At 35.4% G+C, this 15261-nt stretch overlaps 1 pseudogene; it reads right to left on the bottom strand.

Annotated features, from left to right (window-relative positions):
* Positions 1–3176: 3176 nt before the first annotated feature.
* Positions 3177–4177, bottom strand: LOC113351635 (annotated as a pseudogene).
* Positions 4178–15261: the final 11084 nt, after the last annotated feature.

The following is a 15261-nucleotide window of genomic DNA, read 5'->3' as shown; positions in this document are numbered from 1 at the left end:
CTCCAAGCAGATTTGGCAAGTAGAGCTTTGTTGAAACATTCCAAATCTCTAAAACCAAGACCTCCCTCTTCTTTATCTCTACTTAAGTTGGACCATGAAATAATTTCTCCTTTATTTGAATCTTTTCTTCTCCAAAATTTTCCCTGGATAGAGTTTAGTTCTTTAATGGTTTGATCAGGTAGTTTAAAAGAAGTCATATGATGAACATGAATGACATTTAGGACATGTTTAACCATAAATATCTTTCCTGGTTCTGAAAGATTTGTATAATTCCATTTGGATAGTCTTTTATCCATATTCTCAGCTAGCACAGAGAATGGGACTTTCTTATTCCTTCCAATGAAGAATGGAAGACCTAAATACTTCTCTTTTGGGTCCATGATAGGGACTTGAAGAATTACAGCTAAGATTTCACCAGATGAGGGACTAACATTGTTACTGAAATAGACTGAAGATTTATTGAAGTTAATAACTTGCCCATAGCAGTTACTAAACTCTTCAATGATATCCAGTAGCTTCTTAGTTTGATCCATATTTGCTTTAGAAAAAATCAAGCAATCGTCAACAAATAATAGATGATTAATTTTTGGTGCTCTTCTAGCTATCTTAACACCTGAGATAGTCTTTTCTTGTTCCCAAAATGCTAGTTTCCTTGAAAGAGACTCCATAGCAATAATGAACAGATAAGGAGATAAGTGATCTCCTTGTCTTAATCCTCTAGAAGGATGGAAAGATTGACATGGAGATCCATGTATAAGAACTTCTACCTAAGTAGTTGAGATGCACTGATATATCAGATGACACCATTTGTCACTGAAACCAAAAATTTTCAAAACTTGCATAAGAAAATCCCACTCTAATCTGTCAAATGCTTTTGACATGTCCATCTTTAGAGTTAAAGAACCCACTCCTCCTGCTTGTCTCTTCATGGAGTGAACCATTTCTTGAACAAGAGAAATAATTTCAGAAATTAATCTACCTGGTACATAAGCAGCCTGCATTGGAGATGTTATCTTTTCCATATGTTTTTTCATCCTTCTTGCAATGATTTTGGAAATCATCTTATAAGAAGTATTACAAAGAGATATTGGTCAAAAATCTTCAGGATTGTGAGGTGTAACTGTCTTTGGAATGAGAGAAAACCTCGTATTATTCAATTGCTTAAGAAGAAAACCTGAGTGAAAGAAACTTTGAATCATTTGAATTAGATCGTCCTGGACTGTCTTCCATTGAGTTTGATAAAAACCAGGAGGGAAACCATCTGGTCCTGGGGAGGTCCAAGCTTCAATGGACATAAGAGTATCAAAAATTTCAGCTTCAGAAGGAATGAGGAGTAGTTCTGCATTGTCTTCATCTGAGATGCACTTAGGAATGTGCTGAAGAAAAACATAACTATCTGCAGTCTCAACTGAAGTACTTATCTTCTTGAAATGAGTTGTTAGAAGAGAATCCAGAGCAGCTCTATCACTACATCAAGAACCATCTGGAGCTAAGAGATTATCAATTATATTTCTTGACTTTCTCAGATTTGCCCTGGTGTGAAAATATTTAGTATTCATATCCATTTCTCCATGAAAATGATCCTTGCCTTGCTGTCTCCAAAAACTGGACTCAATATCATCCCATTTGGCTATTTCTTCTTCCAACTGAAGAACCTTATGAGTATTATTACCATTCAGGTCAGTTTGCTGGAGTGAAGATAAATGATCTTTAAACTGAGTGATAGTTCCTTGAATGTTCCCAAAAGTATTCTTATTCCATAAGGAGAGATGCTTCCTAGTATTGACAAGTTTATTCATAAGAACAAAAGCTGCAGAGCCAGACACATTAGTAGTCCAAGAAGTCTCAATTTCAGATTCACAAGTAGAATTATGTAACCGGTTTTCAAAGAACTTCCAGTTTTTACCTTTAACATTTAAGTTAATGTATAACTGAAGTAAGATAGAAATATAATCTGAGCCATTTTGAGTAAGATGAGTCAAGTTAGAGTCTGGAAATTATATTCTTTTATCCTTTTAATCAGCATCAATTATTCATTTCATATTTTATTTCCATCAATGTTTGGTCTCAGATCCTGTAAAAGTTAAAAAGAAATGACAATTCATTTATAGGTCCAATGACAACTTCCATTTTTGGTTTACAATGTTCTACAGCTGATAGTCGTTGCACTTTTTGTTCACAGCCCCGTGGTTCGGACTTTTGAACCATCCATTGCACCCAGTGGGTAAATACGATGCAATTTATACCGTTTTCTTTGCTTAAAAATAACAAACAAACTATGCGTTTTTGTAAGACAATAAAAGAGTGATCAGGAGAAGAAAAAAAAAAGAAGAATTTGACAGTTTTGGTGTGTGTGTTTGTGGTCAAAGAGAGGTCGGCTTATAATCTAATCTCGTTTCCCCTTGATCCGTGATGACTATTCATTGCAGTCAAAGAATCAAAGCCTGTAGCAGTGTACCATATTTTCTGGGTTCCCTGGAACCCAACTTTCGTCTATTTTTGGAGAGATGCATCATGTAGCTGACTATTTACGAAGATGTTACAGGGACCCCAAATTCATACCTCTCTTTTCTACACCACTATGTGGCAGCTCAATCCACCATTGATTCCACCTTCCAAACCTCACTATGTGGCAGCTCAATCCACCTGTTGATTCCATCTCTCCAAACCCCACCAGGAAAACAGGGGTCCTGCTTTATAGAATGAGCCAATCAAAATTTGACACATAGTGGTGTCAAAATTTTGGTTATAGAAGCGGGGCTATAAAGCATTTTCGGTATTCGTATTTCAAAATTCAAACTCGCTGATTTTTTGGTAGGTACTGGAAAAAGTGCATAACTTGCTGCCTGGATCTTATTGGGCGAATTACTATTGCTATGTTGAATAGTAAAATGACTAGTCAGGACTAGCTATGCAGGTTAGCTCTGAACTTACCATCACTCTTGACTTGACAGTAACTTTCCTCTATATCCCTCCTCATCTAAGTCCAACAGGTGCAATGATGGTAAAAAGAAATCTAGATCTAACGGTTATCAGAACTTCACCATTGTAAAAGTTCAGAAACTAGCTACTCTCCCAATAAGAACAGTTTGAATGTTGTTAATGAAGAAACTGAAAAATTGAAGAAAACAAAACCCATCCATAGTGAAAATTAACGCAAGAATTTAATAAAAATGCATCTTATATATATTAGCCAATCAATATCAACGTTGTTTACAAAGATTAATTCAACTCAAATATCATGAATAACATTGATCTTGACTACAAAATAATACTACTATGATGATGATTATCTCTTCAAGAACCCAAAATGAAACATCCTAGATAATCAACAACAAAAAAGTAAGGAAATCATCATCTATATCACTTACTAATTATTCCTAGAAGCCTAACAGAAAACATCCTAGATAAGAACCAGTAAAAGTAGTCCAACCTCGTTATCACCACAACCACAGAAATAACAAGAATCTCAGTTCTTATACTTCCATGCTTCAATTTTCTTACCAATCTCAAATGAAACATGAGCATCAACAGTAGCATACTGAACTTGATCAACACTGAGATTCCTAGCATTCCAATTACTTATACCAGTAGGAACATCTGTTTTCTTCATACCATCAAAACCAAGATAAGCCCTAACCAAATTCTCCATAGAACCACTTGATGCTTCATTTTCAAGTCTAAACTTACTCAGATTAATAAGTCTCGAAACAAATAATTGATGATCTGATCTCAAAAGCTTCTTATTATCAGAATAAGTCCATATTCCAACAAAAGTGATTTTCTCATTAGCTAGAAATTATCGAAAAGTTTTAGGAACATAAGGAGCATGGGAAAGCTGAATAATCAAACATATAGTACCGATGCAGATTTGAAGAGTTTCTGCTGGATCATCAGAACCATTAGTGTTAGGTGGAGGTGGTCACCATTGAACACCAAGTCCAACAACAAGATTGGATCGGTGACGACGATTGTAATACAAACTGTCCCGAACCCAGTTCCTAATTTCTCTCGGTTTTGATGTTACTGTAGTAGTAATAGATTTTCCAAAGAAAGTTACATCGAAGATTCGAGTTCGACGGTTTAAACCATAAACACGATGTTCAGATGTATGAATGTCTTCTTCATCTTTCTCCTCCTCTTCTTCAGAGTAGTGAATGGGACTATATGTAAACATCTTCAAAAGAACACCGTTTCTCTCAAGCAAAAAGAAAACCAGAGAGCTGTTATTAATGGAGGTAAGGAAAAAGCTGAAAATGGGTTCTGAATTTCTGAAGGAGAAAAGAGATTTTATAGGGCGAGTTCTTTTGTCTTCTTTTTTAATCAGAGTTAAGTGTTGTTGTACACCAAGAAGTATTATAGTTAAATTACTTCCAAAGATCAGACGTTGTTTGCGGGAAAAGATCACATTCTGGCTTTTCTCTGATGAAACAGTACGACACGTGTAAATGAATTAAGCAATATACTGTGGGTCCATGAACGGGATCCGAGCTTCCTATGAAGCTCACGAACTTTGTGTAGATGGTGTTTTTTGTGGAAATTTCTCAACAATCTATCCAAGCATGCTCAGAGTAGAAAAAGAATCAAACTACCATGGCCCTGGTTACATTCATCCAAGTTAGTTTCTGCTTGAATAAGGTTGGGAGGAAATTTAGCTTCCACCAGAAAATAAAAGTGTTTCTTCTGAACTCCAACTATCCATGTAAATCAAACATAACCTTCAATCACATATCTCAAGTTTCATTATGCAGCCAGTCCAGTGTCCTTGGTTTCAAGTTTTAACTTGTCTTTTTTTTTTTTTCAAATTTGCTGCTTTTTGTTAGGTAATGGGAAAGTGCATAGCTTAGCAGAGAGGTGATTTTGCTGCCTCTCATTGGGCAAACCCCTGCTGCTAAGTTGAATAGTAAATTGTCGTGGGTATAACTATCAAAAATGCCATTACTCTTGAGTCTTGACTTGACAGTAACTTCCTACATCCTTCCTCATCTAAGTCCTACAGGTGCCAAGAACTTCACCATCCTATAGTTCAGAAAGTACTACTTCTCAGTAAAATGTCACTAATGGAGGAATTGAAAGAATTTGAAGACAACAAAACTATATCCAATTGTGAAAATTAAAGCAAGAATATTAGCCGATCAATCTCAACGTTGTTTACAGAGAGTAATTCAACCCAAATATGAAATATCATCAACAACATTGATTGATTTTGACTACAAAATGATACTATGATTGATTATCCCTTCAACTTCAAGAACCCATATATTCAACCACCGAAATGAAACCTCCAAGATAATCAACAGTAAAATGTAATAAAATTTGTTGGGTGCAATAATCAAAAACAAAGAAAAATCAAAATAAGCAAAAGTTATTGATACTTAGCTCCTTTATAATGGAAGTGATTGCTTTGACGAAACGAACAAGCTTCCCGTATCTCCGCAACAGCAACAAGGAAAAACTTTGGAAAATAGAGTGAGTCACGTGTTCAACACGCTGTCCTTAAGACATTAGCGCCCGGCTACACTCAAGAGTGATGCTATAGCCCTCACAGGACGGATATCTCCAGGATAAAACACCCTAATACACCTACTACTAGCATATGTAGTAGATGCTCAACTTGAGCTTGGCAACTCCGAAAAAACCGTTAAGGAAAATCGCGAATGCTTAAAAACCGCTATAAAATATTTTCCCTTAGGGGTCCCTCTAAAATATAGAGCAACCCCTTTCCCATAGATTTTACAAAAGTAGTGAATTTCTTTATATAATTGACAAATACAACTTAAGAAGAAAAACTCCCCGATGTGGGACTAAAAGCTTTATATAGTTTCTTAAAACTACTAAAAATTGGAAACTCCACGATGTGGGACTAAAAAGTTTCATTCACAAAATAAAACAATAAATTATAATTTTTTATTAAAACTTTAAAAAATTATTTTTTTATTAATCGTTTTCCAACAATCCCCCACATGAATGAAAACTCAATAAAACATGAAAACACAGATAGATCTTGGTAAATAAACATCCCAACCTCACGATCCAAACAGACTGATCGTGCAAGTGTTGAAATCATACTAGTCATTTCTACGTCCTCTCCCTCACACAAAAGTGTGTTGACCCCAGGGTCATACTATGGATTGCATAAATCATAATAGTATTGAGAGCTTTCATCTTTAATTCTCACATGGTGAGACTATAGGTATCTTTCACCAAAGTGAAAAAGCATGAACTAGTGAACCCTTAGTGACCTTTAGGTCCTAAGTTCCAGTAATACCAAAACCATCAAAATGAAAATCACATAAAAAACGCAGGAAATACCATTTTAGGCAGAGGTGTCCATGAGGTCTTGAACCTTTGCTTAGTGAGATATTACCAGAATTACTTGCTAGAGACAGTGAACTATGTCTTGAACTGCTAGCATTTGATGTAATTCGTGATAACAACCACGGGTGATATCTCCAAGATTGCTGCCAAGCTCGTGCCGTTTTGTCCGTTTTGGCCCTGGACGTATCCTGTTTCTCAGAATGCTCTAGAGAATCAGCTCATATTCTCACAGGAAGCGACCCACTTCCTCATTCAGATAGGTGAGTTTCCATAAAGAGTGTTACTGCTACACCCCACTTCAATCTTAAATTGAAACTATAGAACTCATTAAGACTTATTAAAAAGTCATCCTCCACATGCAGTCACACTATCACGTCTACACCATAGGGAAGGGACAGAGAATGAAAATCTCTGATAGTGTTTACCTTTACCCACCACAAATTAGTTGTCTCATTCGAAACCTTGATCATGGGATCTCCAGTCAGCAAGGTTGAGTATCCTTCATGGCAAGTTTAATATATGAGCTTAAGCCCCAACCCCCTCGATGCATTTTTAACTATCTCTTTGTACAAACCTTTCGTCAAAGATTGCGCGATATTCTCCTTGGACTTTATCCAATCAATGGAAATAACGCCGATTGAGATTAGTTATTTCTTAGCTTTAACTATTATAGCTTGGCTAACACAATGTATAGATATAGCTGGCACAGGCCTATGCCAAAGAGGAATGTCTTCTAAAAATCATCTTAGGCACTCGGCCCCCTCTCATGCTTTATCTAACGCAATACTCTCAGATTCCATAATGAATTGAGCGATATGTTTGTTTGGAAATCTTCCAACAACAAACCCACATGTTAGAGTGAAACCATATCCACTCGTAGACTTAGACTCCTCTGAGTCAACTATCCAGTTTGCATCATAAAGTCCCAAGGACAACAAGATACCTTTCATAAATCAAAAGAGTATTTTAGGTACCATAATACTCTACTCAGTGCATCTGAATTCTCTTGCTCTGGACTACAATTATATCCACTTAACTTACTCACAATATAGGCAATGTCTGGACTCTTACAGTTCATTAAATTCATCAGACATCCTATAACTTTTGAGTATTCAAGTTAAGATACTCCACTACCCTTTTTTTCTTGAGACTACAAGAATAATCGTACGAAGTACAAGCAGGTTTACAATCAGACTGATTGTATCTCTTAAGCACAACTCAACATAATGAGAACGACTAAGACTTATAAATGTTTGATTATCTTCTAATCCTCATCCCTAAGATTACATCAAAAGGGCCCAAGTCTTTCAAGTCAATGTTCTCATTCAGTGCATGTTTTTAGTGGAATTGATCACATCTATGTTTGTATCAAGCATATCATCAACATACAAGCATACAATTACACAGACATCCTTAACAAGTTACTTGTAGACATACTTGTCAGATTCATTAATTTAAATCCACTATCCATTATCACATGATTAAATTTTCCATGTCACTGTTTACGTGCTTATTTGAAAACCATACAAAGATTTTTCAAATTACAAACTTTGTATTCACAACCTTTCACTACAAAGTCTTCAGGTTGATCTATGTAAATTTCTTTACCTAATTCACGGTTTTAGAAAAAGCTGTCTTAACATCCATCTGATGTATCTCTACGTTCTTTATGGCAGCAATAACAATTAGTATCTCAACGGAAGTAATTTCCGTCACAATTGAATTAGAATCAAGGAAATCTACACCTTCTTTTAGTTTATAGCCTTTAGCTACCAACTTAGCTTAATATTTTTCCACAGTTTCATCTACCTATCGTTTCCTCTTAAAGACTCATTTACATCCCATGGTCTTACAACCTGGAGGTAAACTAGAAAGCTCCCAAGTCTGGTTCCAACGGACTGAGTCCATTTCACTAAATGAAGCTTCTTACCAGAATGGGGTTTCAGTAGATATTAAGGCTTCTTTACAAGTCTGTGGCTCAGACTAAGCTAGGCATGTTATGAAGTCGGTTTCATAAGAAGTCTCAAGTCTAATTATTTTACTTCTCTTAGGCTCAACATCAACTTCATCTTCCTTTAAAATAAGTTCTGACTATTTGAAGATAAATCTAGGGGATCAACAACACATCTCTAATGAGGTACAGGTTTAGAATAAACATGTTCAAAGAACTCAGCATCCCTAGATTCCGTAATAATATTCACACCAATGTCAGAAAAAATCAGAACACACAACCAAAAATCTATTTGTAGAAGTATACTCAATATACCCTATACGAAAACACAATCAACATTTTTGGTTTCAATCTAGTTCTTTTAGGAAGAGGAATTACAATCTTAGTCAAACGCCCCCACACTTTGACACATTCATAAGAAGGTCATCTACCGTTCCATAAACCATATGGAGTTTCATCTGATTCTTAAAAGGGTACTTTATTCAGGATATACTAGTTAAGAGGACTGCCTCCCCCCACAAGGCCGCAGGTAATCCTGAACTAATCAACATGGAAATTATCATCTCCTTAAGGATACGGTTGTTATGTTCAAGGCTTCTAATTGGTTTCCAACTTCAAGTTTATACATCTTAAGGCTTCTAAGGCGTCATCCTTATCCTAAGCAAGTATACAAGATAGTACCTCGTACAATCATCTACGGAAGTTATAACCATCTTTTACCACAGTGGTTTTGGGTTGAACTCATGTCAACTAGGCCTAACTGAATTAATTCTAAAGGCTTAGAATTACTCTGAACATTTGTGCTAAAAGATTTTATAGCATATTTTGATTCTTCACAGATTTCACTTTTGTGTTCAAAATCCAAACTAAATTTGGGTACGAAGCCTATGCTAGCCAGTTAAGCATTGACTTATAAGTTTACGGTTCCAAGTCTACCACGTAAAACAATCAATCACACAAAGATATCACAAGAATCAACTACGTTCACATCATCAGTTTTTCCGTTAAGCTTATATAGACCCAAAGTCCTATAACTCTTGCTTAAAAAATCACTGCCTAGTTACAACAAGTTTTCCAGATTCAATTAAGATCTTAAATATTTTTCCATCTACAACAGAACAAGATACAAGATTTTCGCATATGCTCGGAACATGAAAACTTCATTCAATGTGAGAACATTACAGATATGAGCTTCTGCTCGACTTTTCCTTTTATGCAACCTCTATTGCATATGAGTTACTCAATAAGAGTTTCTCGACATCCCCTATCCTATGATAGGAGGTGAACAGGTCTCTGTTTCAACAAACATTCTTGGTGGCTCCAGAGTCCACCTACTGGTCTCTCACATTGGTTATTAAAATAACTTCCGACATCATGCCACCAAACTCGTTCTAGTTTGTTTCAACTAAATTAGCATTAACTTTCTACTTATTAAGGTTTTTATGTTGTCTACAATTTACTGCCGCGTGGCCAGAATTTTACAAACATAACACTCACCCTTAACTAAAGTAATTCCGGATTCAGGTTTACGAAATATACCTTTATCATGAAGACCATGCTTAGAGTTGCGTTCGATGTTCTCACCTTTGCCATCTTTGGAAGATTTGTTTCCAACCACACGGCTATTAGCCATGTCCCTCGGAGATGACACCTTTATTCACAAATCACAATTCCAAATCAGAAAGTAAAATATGAGTTTTGAAGATAACATCTATATATACAAACTTCGTTTGAATCAGCGTTTCAAAAAACTCATGGTTACCCCACAAAAATTAATTTAGTTAACAACAATTTTCTGCTCGTCAGAATTTTTCAGAAACGTTTTTCTGTTTTGTAAAATATCAAAAAATACTTTTACAACTCCAAAAATTCTGAAATTTTACGCGGGTAACTATCAGGATGTACTACGTTGTGTCAAAAGGGTTCATCGAAATTCCTTCTAGATTAAAAGATAAAATTGAAACTCTACAGCTGACCAGAAATTCGTTTTTGTTTTTCACTCCACAATTAACATCCATGATTCACAAACCAATCAATCGTTTTCGATTATTACGGGCGCTAATGTCTTAAGATTGTTGGGTGCAATAATCAAAAACAAAGAAAAATCAAATAAGCAAAAGTTATTGATACTTAGCTCCTTTATAATGGAAGTGATTGCTTTGACGAAACGAACAAGCTCCCCGTATCTCCGCAACAGCAACAAAGAAAAACTTTGGAAAATAGAGTGAGTCACGTGTTCAACACGCTGTCCTTAAGACATTAGCGCCCGGCTACACTCAAGAGTGATGCTATAGCCCTCACAGGACGGATATCTCCAGGATAAAACACCCTAATACACCTACTACTAGCATATGTAGTAGATGCTCAACTTGAGCTTGGCAACTCCGAAAAAACCGTTAAGGAAAATCGCGAATGCTTAAAATATTTTCCCTTAGGGGTCCCTCTAAAATATAGAGCAACCCCTTTCCCATAAATTTTACAAAAGTAGTGAATTTCTTTATATAATTGACAAATACAACTTAAGAAGAAAAACTCCCCGATGTGGGACTAAAAGCTTTATATAGTTTTTTAAAACTACTAAAAATTGGAAACTCCACGATGTGGGACTAAAAAATTTCATTCACAAAATAAAACAATAAATTATAATTTTTTATTAAAACTTTAAAAAATTATTTTTTTATTAATTGTTTTCAACAAAATCATCATCTACATCACTTACTAATTAGTCCTAGAAGACTAAAAGAAAAAAACCAAGAGAAGAAGAAACTGTACTTATCTTCCATCTGATCACAATTTCCACCGCCACTAAAGAAACCAAATAAGAACCAGTAAAATTAGTCCAACCTCCTCATTATGCACCAAAACCCCATTTTCACCAGAAATAACAAGAATCTCAGTCTTTAAAACTCCATGCTCCTAGTTTCTTACCAATCTCAAATGAAGCATGAGCATCAACAGTAGCATACTGAACTTGATCGACACTGAGATTCTTAGCATTCCAATTACTTCTACCAATATTTCCATCTTTTCTCACACCATTAAAACCAAGATGAGCCCTAACCAAATTCTCCATAGAACCACTAGATGACTCCTTTTGAATTCCGAACTCACTCAGATTAATCAGTCTCGAAACAAATAATTGATGTTCTGATTTCATAAGCTTACTATCATCACAAAAATTCCATATTCCAACAAAAGTGATCTTCTCATTAGCCAAAAACCTTCGAAGAATTTTAGGAACATAAGGAGTATGAGTAAGCTGAATAATCAAACATCCAGTACCGATGCAGATTTGAAGAGTTTCTGCTGGATCATTATCAGAACCATAAGTGTTTGGGAACCATTGAACACCAAGTCCAACAACAAGATTATGTCGATTACGAAGACTGTAATACAAACTGCTGTAAATCCATTTCCTAATATCACTAGGTTTTGATGTTACTGTAGTAGTAATGGATTTTCCAAAGAAGGTGACATTGAAGATTCGAGTTAGATGATTTGTTGTTAAATCATGTCGTTCTAATGTATGAATGTCTTCTTCTTCTTGTTTCTCCTCCTCTTCTTCTTCTTCAGAGCTGCAATAGCAGATAGGACGGAGTAAAACCATAGCGTTTCTCTCAAGCAAAGAAAAACCAGAAAGTTATTATTAATGGAGGTGAGGAAAAAGATGAAAATGGGTTCTGAATTTCTGAGAAAGAGATTCTCAACGATTTTGTACGGTGAGTTTGTTTTTGTCCGGCAAATAAAGTAAGTGATATTGTACACCAAAGAGTATTATAGTTAAATTACTTCTATAGGTCTGACGTTTTCATCACGTTTTTGACCCTTGATAAAACTTGAGCCTGCCACGTGTAGATAAGTGAGCAAACATAATGTGGGTCCGCTAACGTGATCCGAGTTTTCATCAGGGTTGGGGAGTGTGATGGCTGGTGAAAACTTTTTCACGAACCACCTTATTCACAGAAAATGAGTTTCCTACTTCATTAAAGCTTTTCGGTTTTCATGGCCAATACCGGGGGCATTTTATGATTTGTTTGAAGCTTGGACTGCAAATGTTTTGCAGGGTGGAGTTAGTTCAGTTTGGCAGATTATTCACTATGCAATTTGTTGGAAATTGTGAAAAGAAAGAAATGGAAGAGTTTTCTTGAACTGCAAGAAAGAAGGAAGCGATTGAGGTTATTGACCTTGTTAAACAGCTTGTAGTTGTTTGGTCTTGTGATTCAGACACGTTTAATTATGTAACTCCTAATCTCATTTGGAGTAATTGGGAGACTCTCATGAATATGTAGCTCCCTTTGTTTTGTGTAATGGTTTTCTATTTTCTTAATATAACCTTTTCTTCGAAAAAAAAAGAATTTTTTTTTCTTTTTTTCTTAAGACTTAGTCTAATGGGTGTCAGTGGTTCATCATTTACACCCACATGTGTCATCAAAATTCAACACCTAAATATAATGGGAATTCAAGATTCAAAACAAAAATGCCAAACCGAATGGCGTCCGAGGCCAAGCCATTTGACGTCTGATGTATCAACTGTTAGATCACCAATAAAACTATGAATCCAACGGTCTATATCATCCTGATGTTTGAATTTCCATAAACTATTTCCTGGACGCTATCTGGCGTTTAAGAAATTTTTGGGATGCCAATCGGGTTGGCGTTACTATCTTGATTCCATCTCACGTTTAGCAAAACTGTTGAGCGTTCGGTGGAATTCAACGGAAAAACGACGGTTCTAAATCAAAATCTTGAATATTGGATGCCCACTAGACGAAGTCTAAGAAAGATATTTATAATCATCTATTTGGCCATTTGACATCAGATCATGACCATTTGAGCCTAGGGCTTTGTAAAGCGTCATCAAACACATATATCGTTTGCCAAGTAGTTTTGGTTTTGAACTAATCTTTGCACGGGTGTTTTATACTTTTCTTCAAAAGATAACTCCAGAGTCCAGAGAGTGTGTTTAGCTTATCATTTTAGTTTTAGTAATCAAATTAATGGATCATGCCGATAAGCAAAATGGATTATTAACTACGGGAGAATAAGTAGACCGTAAACATGTTATTTTACTGCCGAGCACGATTGCAGAAAACGACAATGTTATTGAATTCTACATTTATTTTACCTTCTTTTCAGTTGGTACGACTCGACCGAGATGAGGGAATTTCAGTAAATTCGTCGTAAAAAAAACATATGATTCCTAAATCGAAAATTGTTTTCAGTTTCACCTGGTTTTCTTCAGTCTCTCTTAGATAATATGGAGATTTCTAATTAAACAAGGTATATAAATCGAAGCAAGATCAGGATACATATGAGCTAGCTTTATATTTTTCGTTTTCTTCGGTCTCTCTGCTTTTGTAATTTGTGTTGTGAGTTCTACTGAAATTTGGGTATGTGGTGTTGATTTGGGGTTAGGGTAAATTTCTTTAAAGATTGAGTTCACTTCAGAATTGGGACAATCTTTGATGTGATGCTAGGGTTATAGTAAATGAAGTCTTAGTTGTTGAGTATAGTATAAAGAAAAGGAAAAGTAGTCTTGTGATATTTTTGATAGGGATTAAATAGATTGAAATCCTCCAAATAAAACAAAAATCCATAGTTTCTCCGACAGATTCTTAATCCAAATCTCTGGTCACAAATCATTCATCACAACAAAGGTAAGAAAAGTTTCTACAATCTGATTTTCTCGGTTTAGGTTTGTTTGCTGAATGGTGATTTTCAATTTTTAAGTTTCAGTTTCTAGGTTTTTATTCAGTTTGAGTTTAATTGTGCTTTCTTTTTACTTGCTATGAGAAACACACCTAGGTTTCTGTGAAATTTGATTAAGTCATCACTTAGAGAAATTATCTGTTCGTTTAGTTTCGAAAGGTGATTTATGCTGCAAATGAAGTCCTGTAGAAGTGCTTGTACTGATAGCTGGATGATAAAGTTACAGTCGACTATTAGGGGCATATTGGATGCATTTATTTTAAGTGGTTGCTTTTACTCTTTACTAGTAGAGACACATGTGCCATGCATATGTTTGAATTTTACTTTTTTTTTAACAATATCAAACTTGATTACAATGATATTTCTTTCCTAAAATAAAATTTAATGTTTTTATTTTTTATGTAGGTAATTCAAAGAGCTTTCCAAATACAGTAAAACGTTTCTAATATAATACGTCATAATATAATATTCCTGCTAAAATAATAAAATATTATGCTTCTGACTCGGGCCCTAGTGTTAAAATAATAAATTCGATAATATTATAATATAATACGTTCCAAAACATTCTCTTAAGCATTATTATGTCCCAAATGTTATATAAAATAATAATTCTTTTAAAAAATAAATAAATAATTCATCCATATCAAATTTATATGTAAATTATATATTAAATACTACTATTTATAGTAAGTTGGGGTTTGTGAATACATTGGATGTAATATAATATTAATGTTTATACAATTTCCAGTGTTTCATTATCTAGAAATTTATATCAAATTAGTCGATGGTTACACTTCCTAGGTACTTTGTTTCAAACCATAGTAGTTAAAATTCAAAAAATTAAGAATTATCTTTTATAATATTGTTGATAGTGATTTTTAGCTTAGGGTTAAAATCGTAAAACCTTACATCTGACATGATGTCACTAGGAACACTAGCGCATTTATTGAATCATTCAACACGCCTACGTAAGAATTACCATGGTACCTTTTTTTTTACATATATATGTGTCATGATCCACGATAGAACCCTTAGTATTGACCGACATCGCCTTCGTACACCAAACCCTAAATTATTACACCACCGTGCCAATGGAAAACCATGCCAGCCACGTCTCCGTGCCAAGGCATGCCAACCATGCCAGCCGCACCACCGCGCCAAGGCATGCCAACCATGCCAGCCACGTCTCCGCGCCAAGGCATGCCAACCATGCCAGCCACGTCTCCGCGCCAAGGCATGCCAACCATGCCAGCCACGTCTCCGCGCCAAGGCATGCCAACCAT

Source organism: Papaver somniferum, chromosome 2 (assembly GCF_003573695.1).
Source record: "Papaver somniferum cultivar HN1 chromosome 2, ASM357369v1, whole genome shotgun sequence".
NCBI lineage: Eukaryota > Viridiplantae > Streptophyta > Magnoliopsida > Ranunculales > Papaveraceae > Papaver > Papaver somniferum.
Note: the sequence above shows the minus strand (reverse complement) of the source record. Positions and strands in the feature narration are given on the sequence as shown.